Raw genomic sequence first — 21,671 nt, forward strand, 5'->3', positions numbered from 1 at the left:
TCTCTTCTAGAAACTTTGGAAAAGGTTCGTGTCTGAATTTATCAATATCCATTGTGATTCCACTGCTACTGGTCTCGAATGAGTTATTGACTGAATGCCGCACTGATCGATAATGAATGTATTCTGGAATATCCTGCTTTTATACATATTCAAGAAGGGGAGTGGCTGGATGCTCATCAAGAACAATTACTTTCTATTTAATGATGTGATTGTTTCACTTCATTGCCCAACAATTTCCTGTCAATATGTCGAGAAGAGATGAATACTTTAAAAAAAATGAAAATTACCTAAGCATTATGTATTTGTATTATTGATGTTTTCAATTTTGATTGATTAACGTGGTGAAGATAAGGAGAAAATGGTTGACTGCCTCATTTTTTCATGACATGTATTTGAATTGAATTTTGAAATTTCTATTCCGGAAATTATAGCTATATTGCTGAGATTACCATTCACAATAAAGTATTCGACTTTATCAGCTATAGATCGTTTTGGAGGTGCGTTATATTCACAAGGAGTTATCCAGACTCCCTGTTGGACATCGTTGACACTGTTGTATAGTTTGAAATTCAACTTCAATATTCTGCATGATGATTTTCAATCACCCAACTCAGATTACTTGCTCAATTTTTCGACTTTGAACAAATTTGGGTATACTGAGATGCTTTTTTTCGATTCTGTGGATTATGATGATTCATCGGAATATAACGCTGCAAATGATACAACCGCTGCATCAATTTCCATTTATCATCATGCTGAACGTGAAACATAATAATACTCGTGATCTGATAACTACGGAATCGGAATTTCTGATATATAACTCAGCATCTCTCATGTAACCATACAAAATCATCAATTTACTCGAAGCCACCATAGAATCCCCATATTGTGCTATATGAAACTTGCCTCGGTAATATCATCAGCGTTCCCCTTCGGAATTTTCTGAAATAGTTATACGAAGAGATTCTCATGAAAGTTTGCACTAGGCTGACAAATCCCTTCGGTCTTTTTTCTACTCCATATGCGAGTATATGACATGTTTTGCAGCTTTTCGTAATTCTCGATTTTCAACTAAATCGGCTTGTTTTCCTGAGAACATGCAGTTCTTGAAAACTGAGAGATCATCTACACATTTTTCGTTTATTTGATTCCTCATTTCATCCGTGTCCGGGTATAAATTGGTTGAATATTGAAATGTTATGAAAGAAATTCTGCCAACTCAATAGAATAGACATTTAATGAAATAAGTTTCAATTTCTACATCACGAAACCGATTCAACAAGTGTAAATATTCCATATTCATAATTCATTCAGTAAATAAATTCATGGATGGAGCCGTTACTACGTGGTAGATCATCTTGGTAAATTCTGATATGAAATTTCCTAAGATTTTCACCATTTTCATTTGTTATTAATATCCGTATAGAACTGAACTGAAGTAATGTTACTTACAAATGAAAGTGCTAAAAAACATTGAAGTTTTCAATTCCATTCATCAATCATTTGATATTCAAAATCTAGAAATTGTAAAATTCGATGAACTGTTTTCCACAAGTCTGTTTCATGTGAGGGCAAAATTATCTACATATTGTAAAAATTTGTACTCAATTCACTTTTGAATATTCATGAAATTCTTGGATTGTTCTACAGGAAGAAAAAACATAAACAGGGAGAAAAAATTAAGATATATTTTCTGATCCAGAACAAAATAACTGTAAGCATTGGATGAAATTGAAACATTTAATGAAATAGAACTAGTAAATAAAAACGCAATGAACAATCACTTCATAGCTTTTCTCATTTTGGTGTAAACCTTCAGCAATTTTCCAACAGCTGCCTTAGTACCCTCATACTCCATTTTGTAGTCAGCATTTCTGGTAGTGTTCAACAGTGTGCGCCTTTTGTTACTACATGAAACAGCTTCCTGAATACAGTTCTCCAGAATTTTCGTTGATGCTCGCAAACTCCTCTGATCTATCCCTGTTTCAAAATGTGACCTGAGCACTAGCAAAATTACTTTTCGGATTTCTTGATACTCGATTCCATGTACTGGTTTGTCTGAGGACATCATTTGCCGTAAAGATTGAGTTCCGCAATTCACTATCTCTTCTAGAAACTTTAGAAAAGGTTCGTGTCTGAATTTATCAATATCCATTGTGATTCCACTGCTACTGGTCTCGAATGAGTTATTGACTGAATGCCGCACTGAACGATAATGAATGTACTCTGGAATATCCTGCATTTATACATATTCAAGAAGGAGCGTGGCTGGATGCTCATCAAGAACAATTACTTTCTATTTAATGATGTGATTGTTTCACTTCATTGCCCAACAATTTCCTGTCAATATGTCGAGAAGAGATGAATACTTTAAAAAAATGAAAATTACCTAAGTATTTTGTATTTGTAATATCGATGTTTTTAAAACAGAACACACTTTTGAGTTGACAATCGTTTTCATTTTTGATTGATTGAATAGTTATACGAAAGATAATTATACGAAGAGATTCTCATGAAAGTTTGCACGAGGCTGACAAATACCTTCGGTCTTTTTTCTACTCCATATGCGAGGATATGACATGTTTTGCAGCTTTTCGTAATTCTCGATTTTCAACTAAATCGGCTTGTTTTCCTGAGAACATGCAGTTCTTGAAAACTGAGAGATCATCTACACATTTTTCGTTCATTTGATTCCTCATTTCATCCGTGTCCGGGTATAAATAGGTTGAATATTGAAATGTTATGAAAGAAATTCTGCCAACTCAATAGAATAGACATTCAATGAAATAAGTTTCAATTTCTACATCACGAAACCGATTCAACAAAAGTAAATATTCCATATTCATGATTCATTCAGTAAATTAATTCATGGATGGAGCCGTTACTACATGGTAGATCATCTTGGTAAAATCTGATATGAAATTTCCTAAGATTTTCACCATTTTCATTTGTTATTAATATCCGTATAGAACTGAACTGCAGTAGAGTTACTTACAAATGAAAGTGCTAAAAAACATTGAAGTTTTCAATTCCATTCATCAATCATTTGATATTCAAAATCTAGAAATTGTAAAATTCGATGAACTGTTTTCCACAAGTCTGTTTCATGTGAGGGCAAAATTATCTACATATTGTGAAAATTTGTACTCAATTCACTTTTGAATATTCTTGAAATTCTTGGATTGTTCTACAGGAAGAAAAAACATAAACAGGGAGAAAAAATTAAGATATATTTTTTGATCCAGAACAAAATAACTAAGCATTGGATGAAATTGAAACATTTAATGAGATAGAACTAGTAAATAAAAACGCAATGAACAATCACTTCATAGCTTTTCTCATTTTGGTGTAAACCTTCAGCAATTTTCCAACAGCTGCCTTAGTACCCTCATACTCCATTTTGTAGTCAGCATTTCTGGTAGTGTTCAACAGTGTGCGCCATTTGTTACTACATGAAACGGCTTCCTGAATACAGTTCTCCAGAATTTTCGTTGATGCTCGCAAACTCCTCTGATCTTTCTCTGTTTCAATATGTGACCTGAGCACTAGCATGATTACTTTTCGGATTTCTTGATACTCGATTCCATGTACTGGTTTGTCTGAGGACATCATTTGCCGTAAAGATTGAGTTCCGCAATTCACTATCTCTTCTAGAAACTTTGGAAAAGGTTCGTGTCTGAATTTATCAATATCCATTGTGATTCCACTGCTACTGGTCTCGAATGAGTTATTGACTGAATGCCGCACTGATCGATAATGAATGTACTCTGGAATATCCTGCATTTATACATATTCAAGAAGGGGCGTGGCTGGATGCTCATCAAGAACAATTACTTTCTATTCAATGATGTGATTGTTTCACTTCATTGCCCAACAATTTCCTGTCAATATGTCGAGAAGAGATGAATACTTTAAAAAAATGAAAATTACCTAAGCATTTTGTATTTGTAATATCGATGTTTTTAAAAAAGAACACACTTTTGAGTTGACAATTGTTTTCAATTTTGATTGATTAATGTGGTGAAGATAAGGAGAAAATGGTTGACTGCCTCATTTTTTCATGACATGTATTTGAATTGAATTTTGAAATTTTTATTCCAGAAATTACAGCTATATTGCTGAGATTATCATTCACAATAAAGTATTCGACTTTTTCAGCTATAGATCGTTTTGGGGGTGCGTTATATTCACAAGGAGTTATCCAGACTCCCTGTTGGACATCGTTGACACTGTTGTATAGTTTGAAATTCAACTTCAATATTCTGCATGATGATTTTCAATCACCCAACTCAGATTACTTGCTCAATTTTTCGACTTTGAACAAATTTGGGTACACTGAGATGCTTTTTTTCGATTCTGTGGATTATGATGATTCACCGGAATATAACGCTGCAAATGATACAACCGCTGCATCAATTTCCATTTATCAACATGCTGAACTTGAAACATAATAATACTCGTGATCTGATAACTACGGAATCGGAATTTCTGATATATAACTCAGCATCTCTCATTCAACCATACAAAATCATCAATTTACTCAAAACTTGCCTCGGTAATATTATCAGCGTTCCCCTTCGGAATTTTCTGAAATAGTTATACGAAGAGATTCTCATGAAAGTTTGCACTAGGCTGACAAATCCTTTCAGTCTTTTTTCTACTCCATATGCGAGGATATGACATGTTTTGCAGCTTTTCGTAATTCTCGATTTTCAACTAAATCGGCTTGTTTTCCTGAGAACATGCAGTTCTTAAAAACTGAGAGATCATCTACACATTGTTCGTTCATTGGATTCCTCATTTCATAATAAAATCAATAATTTCATATGTGTCCGGGTATAAATTGGTTGAATATTGAAATGTTATGAAAGAAATTCTGCCAACTCAATAGAATAGACATTTAATGAAATAAGTTTCAATTTCTATATCACGAAACCGATACAACAAAAGGAAATATTTCATATTCATAATTCATTCAGTAAATAAATTCATGAATGGAGCCGTTACTACGTGGTAGATCATCTTGGTAAAATCTGATATGAAATTTCCTAAGATATTCACCATTTTCATTTGTTATTAATATCCTTATAGAACTGAACTGCAGTAAAGTTACTTACAAATGAAAGTGCTAAAAAACATTGAAGTTTTCAATTCCATTCATCAATCATTTGATATTCAAAATCTAGAAATTGTAAAATTCGATGAACTGTTTTCCACAAGTCTGTTTCATGTGAGGGCAAAATTATCTACATATTGTGAAAATTTGTACTCAATTCACTTTTGAATATTCATGAAATTCTTGGATTGTTCTACAGGAAGAAAAAACATAAACAGGGAGAAAAAATTAAGATATATTTTCCGATTCAGAACAAAATAACTAAGCATTGAATGAAATTGAAACATTTAATGAAATAGAACTAGTAAATAAAAACGCAATGTACAATCACTTCATAGCTTTTCTCATTTTGGTGTAAACCTTCAGCAATTTTCCAACAGCTGCCCTAGTACCCTCATACTCCATTTTGTAGTTAGCATTTCTGGTAGTGTTCAACAGTGTGCGCCATTTGTTACTACATGAAACGGCTTCCTGAATACAGTTCTCCAGAATTTTCGTTGATGCTCGCAAACTCCTCTGATCTATCTCTGTTTCAAAATGTGACCTGAGCACTAGCAAGATTACTTTTCGAATTTCTTGATACTCGATTCCATGTACTGGTTTGTCTGAGGACATCATTTGCCGTAAAGATTGAGTTCCGCAATTCACTATCTCTTCTAGAAACTTTGGAAAAGGTTCGTGTCTGAATTTATCAATATCCATTGTGATTCCACTGCTACTGGTCTCGAATGAGTTATTGACTGAATGCCGCACTGATCGATAATGAATGTACTCTGGAATATCCTGCATTTATACATATTCAAGAAGGGGCGTGGCTGGATGCTCATCAAGAACAATTACTTTCTATTTAATGATGTGATTGTTTCACTTCATGCCCAACAATTTCCTGTCAATATGTCGAGAAGAGATGAATACTTTAAAAAAATGAAAATTACCTAAGCATTATGTATTTGAAATATTGATGTTTTCAATTTTGATTGATTAACGTGGTGAAGATAAGGAGAAAATGGTTGACTGCCTCATTTTTTCATGACATGTATTTGAATTGAATTTTGAAATTTCTATTCCAGAAATTACAGCTATATTGCTGAGATTATCATTTACAATAAAGTATTCGACTTTATCAGCTATAGATCGTTTTGGGGGTGCGTTATATTCACAAGGAGTTATCCGGACTCCCTGTTGGACATCGTTGACACTGTTGTATAGTTTGAAATTCAACTTCAATATTCTGCATGATGATTTTCAATCACCCAACTCAGATTACTTGCTCAATTTTTCGACTTTGAACGAATTTGGGTATACAGAGATGCTTTTTTTCGATTCTGTGGTTTATGATGATTCATCGGAATATAACGCTGCAAATGATACAACCGCTGCATCAATTTCCATTTATCAACATGCTGAACTTGAAACATAAAAATACTCGTGATCTGATAACTACGGAATCGGAATTTCTGATATATAACTCAGCATCTCTCATTTAATCATACAAAATCATCAATTTACTCGAAGCCACCATAGAATCCCCATATTGTGCTATATGAAACTTGCCTCGGTAATATCATCAGCGTTCCCCTTCGGAATTTTCTGAAATAGTTATACGAAGAGATCCTCATGAAAGTTTGCACTAGGCTGACAAATCCCTTCGGTCTTTTTTCTACTCCATATGCGAGGATATGACATGTTTTGCAGCTTTTCGTAATTCTCGATTTTCAACTAAATCGGCTTGTTTTCCTGAGAACATGCAGTTCTTAAAAACTGAGAGATCATCTACACATTTTTCGTTTATTTGATTCCTCATTTCATCCGTGTCCGGGTATAAATTGGTTGAATATTGAAAGGTTATGAAAGAAATTCTGCCAACTCAATAGAATAGACACTTAATGAAATAAGTTTCAATTTCTACATCACGAAACCGATTCAACAAAAGTAAATATTCCATATTCATGATTCATTCAGTAAATAAATTCATGGATGGAGCCGTTACTACGTGGTAGATCATCTTGGTAAAATCTGATATGAATTTTCCTAAGATTTTCACCATTTTCATTTGTTATTAATATCCGTATAGAACTGAACTGCAGTAAAGTTACTTTCAAATGAAAGTGCTAAAAAACATTGAAGTTTTCAATTCCATTCATCAATCATTTGATACTCAAAATCTAGAAATTGTAAAATTCGATGAACTGTTTTCCACAAGTCTGTTTCATGTGAGGGCAAAATTATCTACATATTGTGAAAATTTGTACTCAATTCACTTTTGAATATTCATGAAATTCTTGGATTGTTCTACAGGAAAAAAAACATAAACAGGGAGAAAAAATTAAGATATATTTTCTGATCCAGAACAAAATAACTGTAAGCATTGGATGAAATTGAAACATTTAATGAAATAGAACTAGTAAATAAAAACGCAATGAACAATCACTTCATAGCTTTTCTCATTTTGGTGTAAACCTTCAGCAATTTTCCAACAGCTGCCTTAGTACCCTCATACTCCATTTTGTTGTCAGCATTTCTGGTAGTGTTCAACAGTGTGCGCCTTTTGTTACTACATGAAACAGCTTCCTGAATACAGTTCTCCAGAATTTTCGTTGATGCTCGCAAACTCCTCTGATCTATCTCTGTTTCAAAATGTGACCTGAGCACTAGCAAAATTACTTTTCGAATTTCTTGATACTCGATTCCATGTACTAGTTTTTCTGAGGACATCATTTGCCGTAAAGATTGAGTTCCGCAATTCACTATCTCTTCTAGAAACTTTGGAAAAGGTTCGTGTCTGAATTTATCAATATCCATTGTGATTCCACTGCTACTGGTCTCGAATGAGTTATTGACTGAATGCCGCACTGATCGATAATGAATGTACTCTGGAATATCCTGCATTTATACATATTCAAGAAGGGGCGTGGCTGGATGCTCATCAAGAACAATTACTTTCTATTTAATGATGTGATTGTTTCACTTCATTGCCATTCCCCACACACATTCGATCATTCAGAGTTGAGATCTCGTAGAGGTAACACCTACTGAAAGTGAAGTGAAGTAAGATAAAGTGAATACGTTCTGTGTTGCGTGGAAGCTAAACACAAAGAGACTAGTTCTTTTTAAAACTAAGTGTGCGTAAGCACACACAGAAAGAACTCGAAATTCCTGTTCAGGCTTTTTAGGACCCTACCGACAACAACATGGAGGAGGAAAATAAAAAGTTAAAAGAGGAAAACGAAGAATTGAAAAAAGACATCGTAAGCTGGCAGGAGAAATACCTCACGGAGTTCGCCAGATGCAAGGAGGCAATAGAAGAGTTAAGGGATAGGATTGATAAGTTGACTGCAGAGAATGCAGAACTAAAAGAATCCAAAACAAAGAAGAAAGAAAAACCAAAGAAGGAGGAAGAAGAAAAACAGACAAACACCATGAAAAATCAACAGCAAGAGACCGGAAAGGAAAAAGAGTGCAGAAAAGCGAAGGACACAGCGGACAACGAGGAAAAAAACAAGATCCTGACAACAGCCCCCGAGAAGGAGAAAGAGAAAACTACCAAGAGGACAAGAGAACAGGTAATAACAACCGAGACAGAAACGGAAGACGAAGGTTTCCAAAAAGTGGAAACTAAGAAAAGCCGTAAAGCCAAGAAGAGAACGACAAATGATCTAGAAAAAATTAAAATGGACGCGGAAACAACGTCCATGGACATGGAAACGACGTCCATAACGGAAACGGAAGCAACAAAACCAAGAGTGCCAACCGATAAAAGAAAAACCCCGGAGGTCCCAGTCTGGCCAACCCCCAGGTCAACCGAGGACAGGCCAAACGAACAAGGCGCATCAGCAAGCGCGGATACGAATCCGAGACAGACAAACCCCATGTCACCACCACCGATAGTTGTCCACGACAGCAAACGGTGGAACGAGATTTCCAGAGGTCTCGAACCCCGTAAAATCGGGTAAAATAAGGCAAGACTTACTAGAGATGGAATATACATCTACACGAACAACGAAGAAGAGTGGCGCAAAGCCACAAGATACATGGAGGAATTCCGCCTGGAATTCCACACGTTCACCCTGAAAAAAGAAATCCCACTCCACGCAGTAATCCGGGGGATACCGGAGAACGTGGAGGAAGCGGACGTCGCGGCAGATCTTACCAAACAAGGGTTCGAGGTTCTGGAATGTCATAGAATGACGTCCAGAAAAACTAGACAAATACTGCCGCTATTCCTGGTCAAAGTGCCTAAAGACCAGGACAAAATCTACGCATTAAGAACATGCGTAAATTTGATCGTGCGGGCGGAGCCGCAAAGAATTAACAAAAGAGAAATAAGGCAATGCCACCGATGCCAGTACTTCGGGCATGCACAGAGATGTTGCCACGCAACCGCACGTTGCGTAAAATGCGGTGAGCAACATGAGACTAGAGAATGCCAAAAACAAAGGGAAGAGCCGGCCAAATGCGCAAACTGCCTGGGTGCGCATCCGGCAAGTTACAGGGGGTGCAGAATGTTCCCCAAACCAAGACCCTCGCAATCAACAGGAAACAGGCCTCGACAAACGGAGAGTCAGAGGCCCCGGCAACAAACAGCTCAAAGAAAGCCAGCACCGAAGGCACAACAAACCGGAGGAAGCGAGCTGATCCAAATCCTAGGAAATCTGACGACTGAGCAGCAAAAGATCGCGCAAGCGGTCTTAGCCGCCTTAATTCAAACACCCGGTCGACAGTAATGCCCGCACGAATCCCGGGAAGCTCACTAGTAGGATCGTGGAACATCAACGGTTTCACAGAGAGAAGAAACGAGCTACTGGAGCTACTGTCGCGCCTAGAAATAGACGTCATGGCGCTCCAGGAGACACGGATAAGAAGCGAAAAGAGCTACCGCATCCCAGGATACAACATGTACAGGACAGACAGGCCAGGGGGGCGCAACGCCGCGGGAGGCGTTGCGCTATTAGTTAAAACAGACCTAGCGCAAAACGAAGAAAGAAGACCGGAAACCCAAATCGGCGAAGTAGTAGCGGTCAGAGTCAACGTGAGACGCTACGAGCAGCTGAAAATATCGTCGGTATACCTACCTCCGCAAGGTAGAAGAATAGAAAGAACCGACATGGCAGAATTATTCCCAGATCACCATCTCACAGTGGCCATCGGCGACTTCAACGCAAAGTCGCCAGACTGGAACTGTAGGTTCGCAAACACAAGAGGCAGAGATATAGTAAGATTACTAGACGAATTTGAGGACATTGAGGTAGTAGCATCAAACAGCCCAACGTACTACCCGCAAGCAGACGCAGTCCCAAGCACTCTTGACATCGCGCTAGTACAAAACATCGACACTACGGAGATGGAAGTACTAGAGGAAGGGTCGTCAGACCACAACCCCATCCTATTCACAATAGGAAGGGGAGAAGTGGAAACAGACAACCCAACGAAGCGAATCATAGACTGGACAAGATTCCAGCGAACCATACACGACGCGCTGGGTGAGATACCACGCATCGAAACAAAAATAGATCTGGAGAACGCCACGGACCAGCTTCAGCAGGCGATCACACAAACAACGGAAAGAAGCGCGAGGGAAGTCCCAGCCACGCGCTTTAACTTCCAAGAGCACCTTCCACCAGAAACGATGGAACTAATCAGAATAAGAAGACGCCTGAAAAGACAGTACCAAAGAACACGTGCACCGATGGACAAAAGGTGCATGAATAGAGCAAACAGGATACTGAAAGAAGAGCTGAAAGCGATCCGAGAAAGACAATGGACCACCCGTCTGGAAGAACTGGCCACAGAAGATAGATCTGCGTGGCAAATGCAGAAGAAACTTAGGAACGGACCGCGACAACCCTGCCCACCAATACACAGCGAGCAAGGAATTGTCTACACTGACCAGGAGAAGGCGGAAGCATTCGCGGACAACTTCGAAAGGCAGTGCAAAGAGAATGACGTCCCGCTCACAGACGAGGTAGAGGAAATAGAAAACCAGGTGGAAAGAACGGTACGGAGGCTCAACCGACGAACAGATAATGCGCAACCCCTGGCCCCGACATCGCCTGAGGAAGTGAAGGACATTCTGAGGCACCCTATCACTCGGAAAGCACCAGGCCCAGATAATATAACAAATAGAGCACTGAAAGTGCTACCACGAAAGGGTATAGCAGCCATAACCAACATCATAAATGCTATACTCAGACTGCAACACTTCCCGTACCAGTTCAAAGAGGCAACGGTAATCCACATACCAAAGCCCAAGAAGAACCACCTGTTTCCAGCGAACCACCGGCCAATAAGCTTACTGCCATCCATGAGCAAAGTGGCGGAACGCGTCATCCTGAAGAGACTGGAAGAACAAACCAGAGAGTTAGGGATCCTCCCCGACGAACAATTCGGTTTTAGATCTGAACACTCAACAGAGCTACAAGTCCTGAGGGTAGTGGAATTTGCGACAGAAGGCTTCAACCTTGGCAAAGGACACAACACCGGAGCTATCTTCCTAGACGTCTCCAAGGCGTTCGACAGAGTTTGGCATGACGGGCTACTAGCCAAGATGAGCGATTTCGGATACTCCAAACCAATGGTAAGATTAATCCAGTCTTTTCTAGCTGACAGGCGATGCCGCTGCAGAGTAGGAGACGAATTATCAACAGTTCGACTACTGGAGGCAGGAGTCCCGAAAGGTGCAGTCCTTTCGCCACACCTCTACTCCGTATACAAGGCAGACGTGCCCAAGCCAGAGAACAACTTTAACAAGTTGGCACTCTACGCGGACGACACGGCCCTGCTGGCGAGATCTAGAAGTCAAGTACTCGTTACAAGATATCTACAACAACAGGCAGACAGATTAGAGGAGTGGGCTAACCTGTGGAAGATCAGTATCAACCCTGACAAGAGTCAGGCGATACTGTTCACCCGCAGGTTCGTACAACCGGAAGGCAACGTCATCTTCAACGGACAAGAGATTCCGTGGACAAACAAAGCAACATATCTCGGGGTCATCCTAGACAAGAAGTTAACATTCCAGGAACACGTACAACAGAGAATTGGAATGGCCAAACAGGCCAGAAGACGCCTGGCGCCGATAATAGGAAGAAGTTGTAACATGGCACTGAAAGTCAAGCTACTGATGATCAGAACGATCCTAATGCCGATAATTCTGTATGCATGCACTGCCTGGGGCCAGTGCGCGCAGACACACAGAAAGAAGATCCAAGCATTTATGAACACGAGCGTAAGGGCCGCCGTAAATGCACCGTATTACATCCCAAACAGATTCATATACAGAGATCTAGGACTGGACACGCAGTATGTGGACGTGTATATGAGAGAACATGCAGAAAGCACGTTCGATAGAATCAGATCGCACTTAAATCCAGCGTTTCGCGATCTACACGATGCGTTGAACATGGATGACCCCAGGTTCCGAGAAAGGGACAAACATCCAAGGCCGACCAGACAAAATCAGAGACCGCCCCCACGAGTCGCCGTCAGGCGGTTCAGGCAAGTATAAAAATCTTAAGTGTATTAACCATATACTCTCTTACAGGAAAACCGCGATTCAATTTCAAAATCACATTTCTCAGCTTCACTGGGAAACGCCCGACTATCACAACTATGGCCGCCGTTAGCTTTGGGGGCCCCCATGCAAAAATTCAATTAGGAATACCGCGACAAACAAGAGCCAAATAAAATTCAAACCGAGAAGTTAGATAGGGAAATAAAAGCACCTAAAGGCTGGTTTCCAACCAAAAGAGGTTAGATATCAATCTTGCTGAAGTGCCAGCAGCTGGATTGAGGACCGTTTCCTTAAGAAACGGGGGTGGAAGGAAAGGGTCGCCAGGTCCAAACCTGCGGAAGCAATTCCGTAAGGAGGGAGCTTGCGACCTGGGCACACAACCCGGTAGGGGGACTTCATTGCCCAACAATTTCCTGTCAATATGTCGAGAAGAGATGAATACTTTAAAAAAATGAAAATTACCTAAGCATTTTGTATTTGTAATATCGATGTTTTTAAAACAGAACACACTTTTGAGTTGACAATTGTTTTCAATTTTGATTGATTAACGTGGTGAAGATAAGAAGAAAATGGTTGACTGCCTTATTTTTTCATGTCATGTATTTGAACTGAATTTTGAAATTTCTATTCCAGAAATTACAGTTTTATTGCTGAGATTATCATTCACAATAAAGTATTCGACTTTATCAGCTATAGATCGTTTTGGGGGTGCGTTATATTCACAAGGGGTTATCCAGACTCCCTGTTGGACATCGTTGACACTGTTGTATAGTTTAAAATTCAACTTCAATATTCTGCATGATGATTTTCAATCACCCAACTCAGATTACTTGCTCAATTTTTCGACTTTGAACAAATTTGGGTATACTGAGATGTTTTTTTTTCGATTCTGTGGATAATGATTATTCATCGGAATATAACGCTGCAAATGATACAACCGCTGCATCAATTTCCATTTATCATCATGCTGAACGTGAAACATAATAATACTCGTGATCTGATAACTATGGAATCGGAATTTCAGATATATAACTCAGCATCTCTCATTTAACCATACAAAATCATCAATTTACTCAAAGCCGCCATAGAATTCCCATATTGTGCTATATGAAACTTGCCTCGGTAATATTATCAGCGTTCGCCTTTGGAATTTTCTGAAATAGTTATACGAAGAGATTCTCATGAAAGTTTGCACGAGGCTGACAAATACCTTCGGTCTTTTTTCTACTCCATATGCGAGGATATGACATGTTTTGCAGCTTTTCGTAATTCTCGATTTTCAACTAAATCGGCTTGTTTTCCTGAGAACATGCAGTTCTTGAAAACTGAGAGATCATCTACACATTTTTCGTTCATTTGATTCCTCATTTCATCCGTGTCCGGGTTTAAATTGGTTGAATATTGAAATGTTATGAAAGAAATTCTGCCAACTCAATGGAATAGACATTCAATGAAATAAGTTTCAATTTCTACATCACGAAACCGATTCAACAAAAGGAAATATTCCATTTTCATAATTCATTCAGTAAATAAATTCATGGATGGAGCCGTTACTACGTGGTAGATCATCTTGGTAAAATCTGATATGAAATTTCCTAAGATTTTCACCATTTTCATTTGTTATTAATATCCGTATAGAACTGAACTGCAGTAAAGTTACTTACAAATGAAAGTGCTAAAAAACATCGAGTTTTCAATTCCATTCATCAATCATTTGATATTCAAAATCTAGGAATTGTAAAATTCGATGAACTGTTTTCCACACGTCTGTTTCATGTGAGGGCAAAATTATCTACATATTGTGAAAATTTGTACTCAATTCACTTTTGAATATTCATGAAATTCTTGGATTGTTCTACAGGAAGAAAAAACATAAACAGGGAGAAAAAATTAAGATATAATTTCTGATCCAGAACAAAATAACTGTAAGCATTGGATGAAATTGAAACATTTAATGAAATAGAACTAGTAAAAAAACGCAATGAACAATCATTTCATAGCTTTTCTCATTTTGGTGTAAACCTTCAGCAATTTTCCAACAGCTGCCTTAGTACCCTCATACTCCATTTTGTAGTCAGCATTTCTGGTAGTGTTCAACAGTGTGCGCCTTTTGTTACTACATGAAACAGCTTCCTGAATACAGTTCTCCAGAATTTTCGTTGATGCTCGCAAACTCCTCTGATCTATCTCTGTTTCAAAATGTGACCTGAGCACTAGCAAAATTACTTTTCGAATTTCTTGATACTCGATTCCATGTACTGGTTTGTCTGAAGACATCATTTTCCGTAAAGGTTGAGTTCCGCAATTCACTATCTCTTCTAGAAACTTTGGAAAAGGTTCGTGTCTGAATTTATCAATATCCATTGTGATTCCACTGCTACTGGTCTCGAATGAGTTATTGACTGATTGCCGCACTGATCGATAATGAATGTACTCAATCAAAATCGTATATTTACAAATTTACAGTTTTGTTACAATTTTTTGTGAGTGTATGTGTTTGTGTAGGGCCCTGCTATAGGCTTATGCCTCTTCAGGGTGAGTGAGTTGTATGTGTGTATTGTGTTTTATCTTGGTGTTTGTGTTGTGTTGTATTTGTGTTCCAATTTTCTTAATTAATTATTATGTTGTTCCATGTGGTAGTCCGGGTACGTTGCAGTGGTCGGTGGTCCATAAGTTGTGCCTTGGTACGGGTTTTTGGGCCGGGGTTGCGTGTGTAGAGATCTTGGTAATTCCGGGGCGCTGCGGTCAGGTATCCGCTATCTGTATCCCAGTGGGAGATCCTCTAGGATGTTCTGGATCGGCTCCGGTGGGTCTTCCATCGCGCCCAGGAGTCTGGCTGGGGGAAAGGGGAGCTTTTTCCTAGGTTTCCTTCGGGATCCTCCAAGGGGGATCCATGGCGATGTGAGCGTGTCGATGGCATCGGTGTTGTTGCTGCTCATCGTCCTGGTCGCATATCGTCCTCGGAGTTCCTGAAATCTATGGTTGATTGGTGTAGTATTTATGTGGTTGTATAAGTGTTGGGAAGGGTATCGGTAGTGTAGGTTATGTATGTTTCGTAGTATTCGTCGTTCAGTCGTGAGGATGCGGTGGGACAGTCTCGGAGGAAGCGTACAGTATACCACTGCTTTGTAGTCGAGGACTGGTCTTATATAGGTATTATAGGTATGAAGCAGTGTCCTACTGTCGCATCCCCCAAGTTTTCCTCTCAGAGCCTTTAGAAGGTTAGCTCTCTTCCGGACTTTGTCCAGAGTCTCTCTCAGGTCGATTTTCCAGTTGAGGGTCCTCGTGAAGGTGACCCCCCAAGTAGGAAACCGAGTCCTGGAGTATGAGGTTTTCCCCCAAAAGTCTGAGATTCAAGTTTTCCGGGTTTAGTTTGGGACGGGTGGAGGTGTTAGGGTGTCGGAAGAGGATTGTTTGGGTTTTAGTGGGGTTGATTTTGATACGCCATGTGTTGCACCACTGCACGAAATGGTCGATCATATTTTGGGCTTGAATTTGCAAGCGGCGGGTGTTGGGGGCGGAGGAGTATAGAATGGTGTCGTCGGCATATTGGAGGATTTTGTGGGTTATGGGAACATCGTGAGCGTAGATGAGGAATAGGGAAGGGGCGAGGACTGATCCCTGGGGGACTCCGGCTTTAGGGGAGAAAGGGGTGGATAAAGCTCCACCGACTTTGAAGCGGATAAGTCGGTTGGATAAGAAGGATGCAACTAGTCGGATAAAGTGGTGAGGAAGATTGATTTGGATAAGCTTCCAGATCAGGCCCGCGTGCCAGACCTTGTCGAAAGCCTTTTGAATGTCTAGGGATATTGCAATGGTGCAGAAAGAAGCGTTGATATTTTGGGATATGTGGGTGTGAAGTTCGACTAGTGCGTTCTGGGTAGAATGTTCGGTCCTGAAACCATGTTGATAGGGAGGAATAATGTTGTGGAGTGTGAGGAAGTTGTTCAAACGGTTAGTGATCAATCGTTCCAGAAGTTTTCCAAGGCAGCTAAGCAAGCTGATGGGTCTGTAGGAGTCGGGGTTAGTAGGATCCTTGTGGGGTTTAGGGATTAGAATTGTGTTGGCCTGTTTCCAGGCGCTTGGAAAGTAGGTGTGTGCGAGACACGCATCTAGAATGTGTTTGATGAATGGGATTGCTGAGGCGGGGAGGTTTTTCAGAACACGGCGGTTAACCGAGTCTGGTCCAGGACGGTATTTCTACCACTGTGGATAGAGTTGAGGATGTCTTCCTCGCTGAATGGGGATCTTAAGGGACAGTTGGCGTCGAGGGGGATTTGACCTGGGTGCCTGCCCAACTGCGCCGGCACCTGTTGGTGAATGAAGTTAAGGAAATGGTTATCGAATTGTGGGTCCTTAGGAAGTCGGAAGGTTTTTTCGAGATTTTCACGGAAGGCTTCGGCTTTGTCGGGAGGGGTGGAAATGATGTTACCGTCAATCACCAGGTGACTGTCGGTTTTCCGTTTTTGTCCTGTCAGGACTTTGAATTTGTTCCAGAAAGCCGTTCCATCTCGGTAATCTAGTTTTTTTGTCTCCTCTATCCACCTTTTCTGAGTGAATTGGTTGATGAGGAGGCGTATACGAGCGTTAAGACGGTTCCACTCGGTTTTGAGGACAGGATCCCTGGTACGGACGAAGGTTCTATATAATTTGCGTTTGTTTTTGATGAGGTTAATGAGGAAAGGGGGAAGTGGAGATTGATCTATTCGTCGGGTGGTCGTAGGAGTGGATAAGTCGTCGGATTCTGTGATAATCTTTTGAATTGATTCGATTTGGGGGTCAATTTGTTTGGAGTGGTTTAGAGGAGGATTGTTTAGAGTAGATAGTTTTTGGGTAACGAGAGATTGGAATTGTTTGACGTCTGTGTATCTATGGTTTTTGTTGGTAATGGTTTCAGGAGTGGTAGGAGTAGGGAAGTTTAAGGAAGTTTTGATTATCAGGGGGAGGTGATCCGACGTGATAGTGTCACCGATATAGGCCAGATCATCGACCGTCTCTATCAGGCTCTCAGAGCACAAGATGTGGTCAATGATAGAGGCCCCCCGGTGACTCAAAAACGTCGGGTCGGTGCAGGGGATTCTATATAGGTTGTATTCTAATAATAGGTTGGCTAGTAGACGGCCGTTGGCATTGGAGTTGGAATCTCCGAATTGGGTGTGACGAGAGTTGAAATCGCCTATTAGGAAAGCTTTAGGGAGAGAGGATGCATATTCAATTAGGTCTCTGGAAAGAGTTTGTGTTGGGTGATTGTAATGAGCTATGATAGTTATGTTGCCGGAGTTTGATAGAAGGTCTATCGCTAGGCAGTCGAGTTCGGATAGGTTAGGGGGAAGGGAGTGTAGTTTGTGGGGAAGTCCACGTTTTGTTAGTATAGTGATGCCACGAGAGTGAGGGTCTTTAGGACGGTGGGTTGTATTAAAACCGGAGAAGTTGGGAGCATTTTTGGTAAGTGTATCGGTAATACATAGGATGTGGATTTTGTGGATATGGAGTAGTGTTTTAGTGTGTTGTCTTTTTCGGTTGAGGCCCTGGACGTTTACAGTACCGAGGATGAAACGCCCGTTATCCCGTGAATTTGATCTTTCAGCCATTAAGCTCGGATATTAGATTGGTGAACGTGTAGTCCATACGGTTGCCACTGGCTGTGGCGAAAAGGGAATGTCCAAGAACTATCTTATATAGTTCATTGGTTAGGGACAGGATTTCTGATCTCATGGCAGGCATGAGGTTGAGTAATAAGGTAGTTTGAATTTTGATGATCGCCTCTATTTGTTGCGTGATTGGGGTTATAGAGGTGGGGTTTTGTATTTTTATAGGAGCCACCTCCTTGGGGTTTTCGGGGGTGGTAACCCTTTTAGGGCATTTTAAAGAGAAGGCGGGGTGATCGCCTTCGCAGTTGGGGCATTTGGGAGAGGAAATTTTTGCACATTTGGTGGGAGGGTGTGCTTCCCCGCAATGAGGACATTTGGGTATATGTGTTGGACATTCGGCTGCCGAATGTCCAGTTTGACTGCAAATATTGCAGTATTTAGGGATGGGGTGGAGCGGATTTAAGTTGGAGGCCTCACACTCGTGGTGTCGGCCGTAAATGTTGACTCCGTGAGTCAAACATTGCGTGTAGTGGTCCTAACTTGTTGTAATAATACGAATGAGGGGGGTAGGTTTTGTGGTTTTCTTGGAGGTTATCCTCCAGAGTTTTGTGACTTTGATTTTAGCGGCTTCCAGGAAACCGCTAATCTCCTCGATCGTGAAATCGAGGTGAACGCCTCTGATAACAAAGGAAAGATGAGGTTCCCTGGGAGTGGTGGGTTGGAGGCTTCGTGGTCTAAGGTCGACCACTTTGAAGGACATGTGGCCGGTACGGTCACGAAGCTGTTTCTGTAGCTGTTCCGCGGTTTTGGAACAGTCGGCAGTTTTTAAAAGAGCAGTTTTATTGAAATTAACTTTAAGTTCGGAGATTTTTCCTCGGAGGAATTCGTGTGAATTGAGAAGGTTGAAAAGAGCCCTTTGATTGGCTAAATCATCGGGAATTTCGCGGATGTTATATAGATTGTGTTTGTTGGTTTCGACAAGTGTGGATGTAGGAGGGGGGGTGATTAGAGGTTCGCGCTCGGGGGACGAGCCGGAAAAGGAAGGTGATGTATTGGTAAACGATATTTGAGTCCGTTTGGACTGGCGAGTTTGTCTCGCCATATTTTTGTTATTTTTAATAGTAGAAATTAGTTTTACAACCTTGACTTGTTGGGTCCTTTGTGTGGCACCTCCAGGTGCTGGGTCGGGGAGGTAGCGGCACCTTCGCCTTTTGGACTAGGCTCTGGTGTCTCTATCGGAAGGTATTGAACCTACACATTACTCTCGTTTTGAAGATCTATCAAGTAATACAGAATAAAATTAATCAAGTTCATAGATCACTTTCTCCAATGCGAACTCACAGGCCAGCCGAAAATGTTGCAACTGAATGCCGCACTGATCGATAATGAATGTACTCTGGAATATCCTGCATTTATACATATTCAAGAAGGGGCGTGGCTGGATGCTCATCAAGAACAATTACTTTCTATTTAATGATGTGATTGTTTCACTTCATTGCCCAACAATTTCCTGTCAATATGTCGAGAAGAGATGAATACTTTAAAAAATGAAAATTACCTAAGCATTTTGTATTTGTAATATCAATGTTTTTAAAACAGAACACACTTTTGAGTTGACAATTGTTTTCAATTTTGATTGATTAACGTGGTGAAGATAAGGAGAAAATGGTTGACTGCCTCATTTTTTCATGACATGTATTTGAATTGAATTTTGAAATTTCTATTCCAGAAATTACAGCTATATTGCTGAGATTATCATTCACAATAAAGTATTCGACTTTATCAGCTATAGATCGTTTTGGGGGTGCGTTATATTCACAAGGGGTTATCCAGACTCCCTGTTGGACATCGTTGACACTATTGCATAGTTTGAAATTCAACTTCAATATTCTGCATGATGATTTTCAATCACCCAACTCAGATTACTTGCTCAATTTTTCGACTTTGAACAAATTTGGGTATACTGAGATGCTTTTTTTCGATTCTGTGGATTATGATTATTCATCGGAATATAACGCTGCGAATGATACAACCGCTGCATTAATTTCCATTTATCATCATGCTGAACGTGAAACATAATAATACTCGTGATCTGATAACTATGGAATCGGAATTTCTGATATATAACTCAGCATCTCTCATTTAACCATAAAAAATCATCAATTTACTCAAAGCCGCCATAGAATCCCCATATTGTACTATATGAAACTTGCCTCGGTAATATTATCAGCGTTCGCCTTTGGAATTTTCTGAAATAGTTATACGAAGAGATTCTCATGAAAGTTTGCACTAGGCTGACAAATCCCTTCGGTCTTTTTTCTACTCCATATGCGAGGATATGACATGTTTTGCAGCTTTTCGTAATTCTCGATTTTCAACTAAATCGGCTTGTTTTCCTGAGAATATGCAGTTCTTAAAAACTGAGAAATCATCTACACATTTTTCGTTTATTTGATTCCTCATTTCATCCGTGGTTGAATATTGAAATGTTATGAAAGAAATTCTGCCAACTCAATAGAATAGACATTTAATGAAATAAGTTTCAATTTCTACATCAAGAAACCGATTCAACAAAAGTAAATATTCCATATTCATGATTCATTCAGTAAATAAATTCATGGATGGAGCCGTTACTACGTGGTAGATCATCTTGGTAAAATCTGATATGAAATTTCCTAAGATTTTCACCATTTTCATTTGTTATTAATATCCGTATAGAACTGAACTGCAGTAAAGTTACTTACAAATGAAAGTGCTGAAAAACATTGAAGTTTTCAATTCCATTCATCAATCATTCGATATTCAAAATCTAGAAATTGTAAAATTCGATGAACTGTTTTCCACAAGTCTGTTTCATGTGAGGGCAAAATTATCTACATATTGTGAAAATTTGTACTCAATTCACTTTTGAATATTCATGAAATTCTTGGATTGTTCTACAGGAAGAAAAAACATAAACAGGGAGAAAAAATTAAGATATATTTTCTGATCCAGAACAAAATAACTGTAAGCATTGGATGAAATTGAAACATTTAATGAAATAGAACTAGTGAATAAAAACGCAATGAACAATCACTTCATAGCTTTTCTCATTTTTGAGTAAACCTTCAGCAATTTTCCAACAGCTGCCTTAGTACCCTCATACTCCATTTTGTAGTCAGCATTTCTGGTAGTGTTCAACAGTGTGCGCCTTTTGTTACTACATGAAACAGCTTCCTGAATACAGTTCTCCAGAATTTTCGTTGATGCTCGCAAACTCCTCTGATCTATCTCTGTTTCAAAATGTGACCTGAGCACTAGTAAAATTACTTTTCGAATTTCTTGATACTCGATTCCATGTACTGGTTCGTCTGAGGACATCATTTGCCGTAAAGATTGAGTTCCGCAATTCACTATCTCTTCTAGAAACTTTGGAAAAGGTTCGTGTCTGAATTTATCAATATCCATTGTGATT

The 21,671-nt window shown here is 39.7% G+C and overlaps 1 pseudogene; it reads right to left on the minus strand.

The window, feature by feature from the left end:
* Positions 1–16,115: 16,115 nt before the first annotated feature.
* LOC141486256 (uncharacterized) lies at positions 16,116–19,960 on the minus strand (annotated as a pseudogene).
* Between the last annotated feature and the right edge of the window lie 1,711 nt (positions 19,961–21,671).

This window comes from Leptinotarsa decemlineata, unplaced genomic scaffold (genome assembly GCF_025532065.1).
Source record: "Leptinotarsa decemlineata unplaced genomic scaffold, Ldec_3_MD MMD2_tig00026351_RagTag_RagTag, whole genome shotgun sequence".
Classification (NCBI taxonomy): Eukaryota; Metazoa; Arthropoda; class Insecta; order Coleoptera; family Chrysomelidae; genus Leptinotarsa; species Leptinotarsa decemlineata.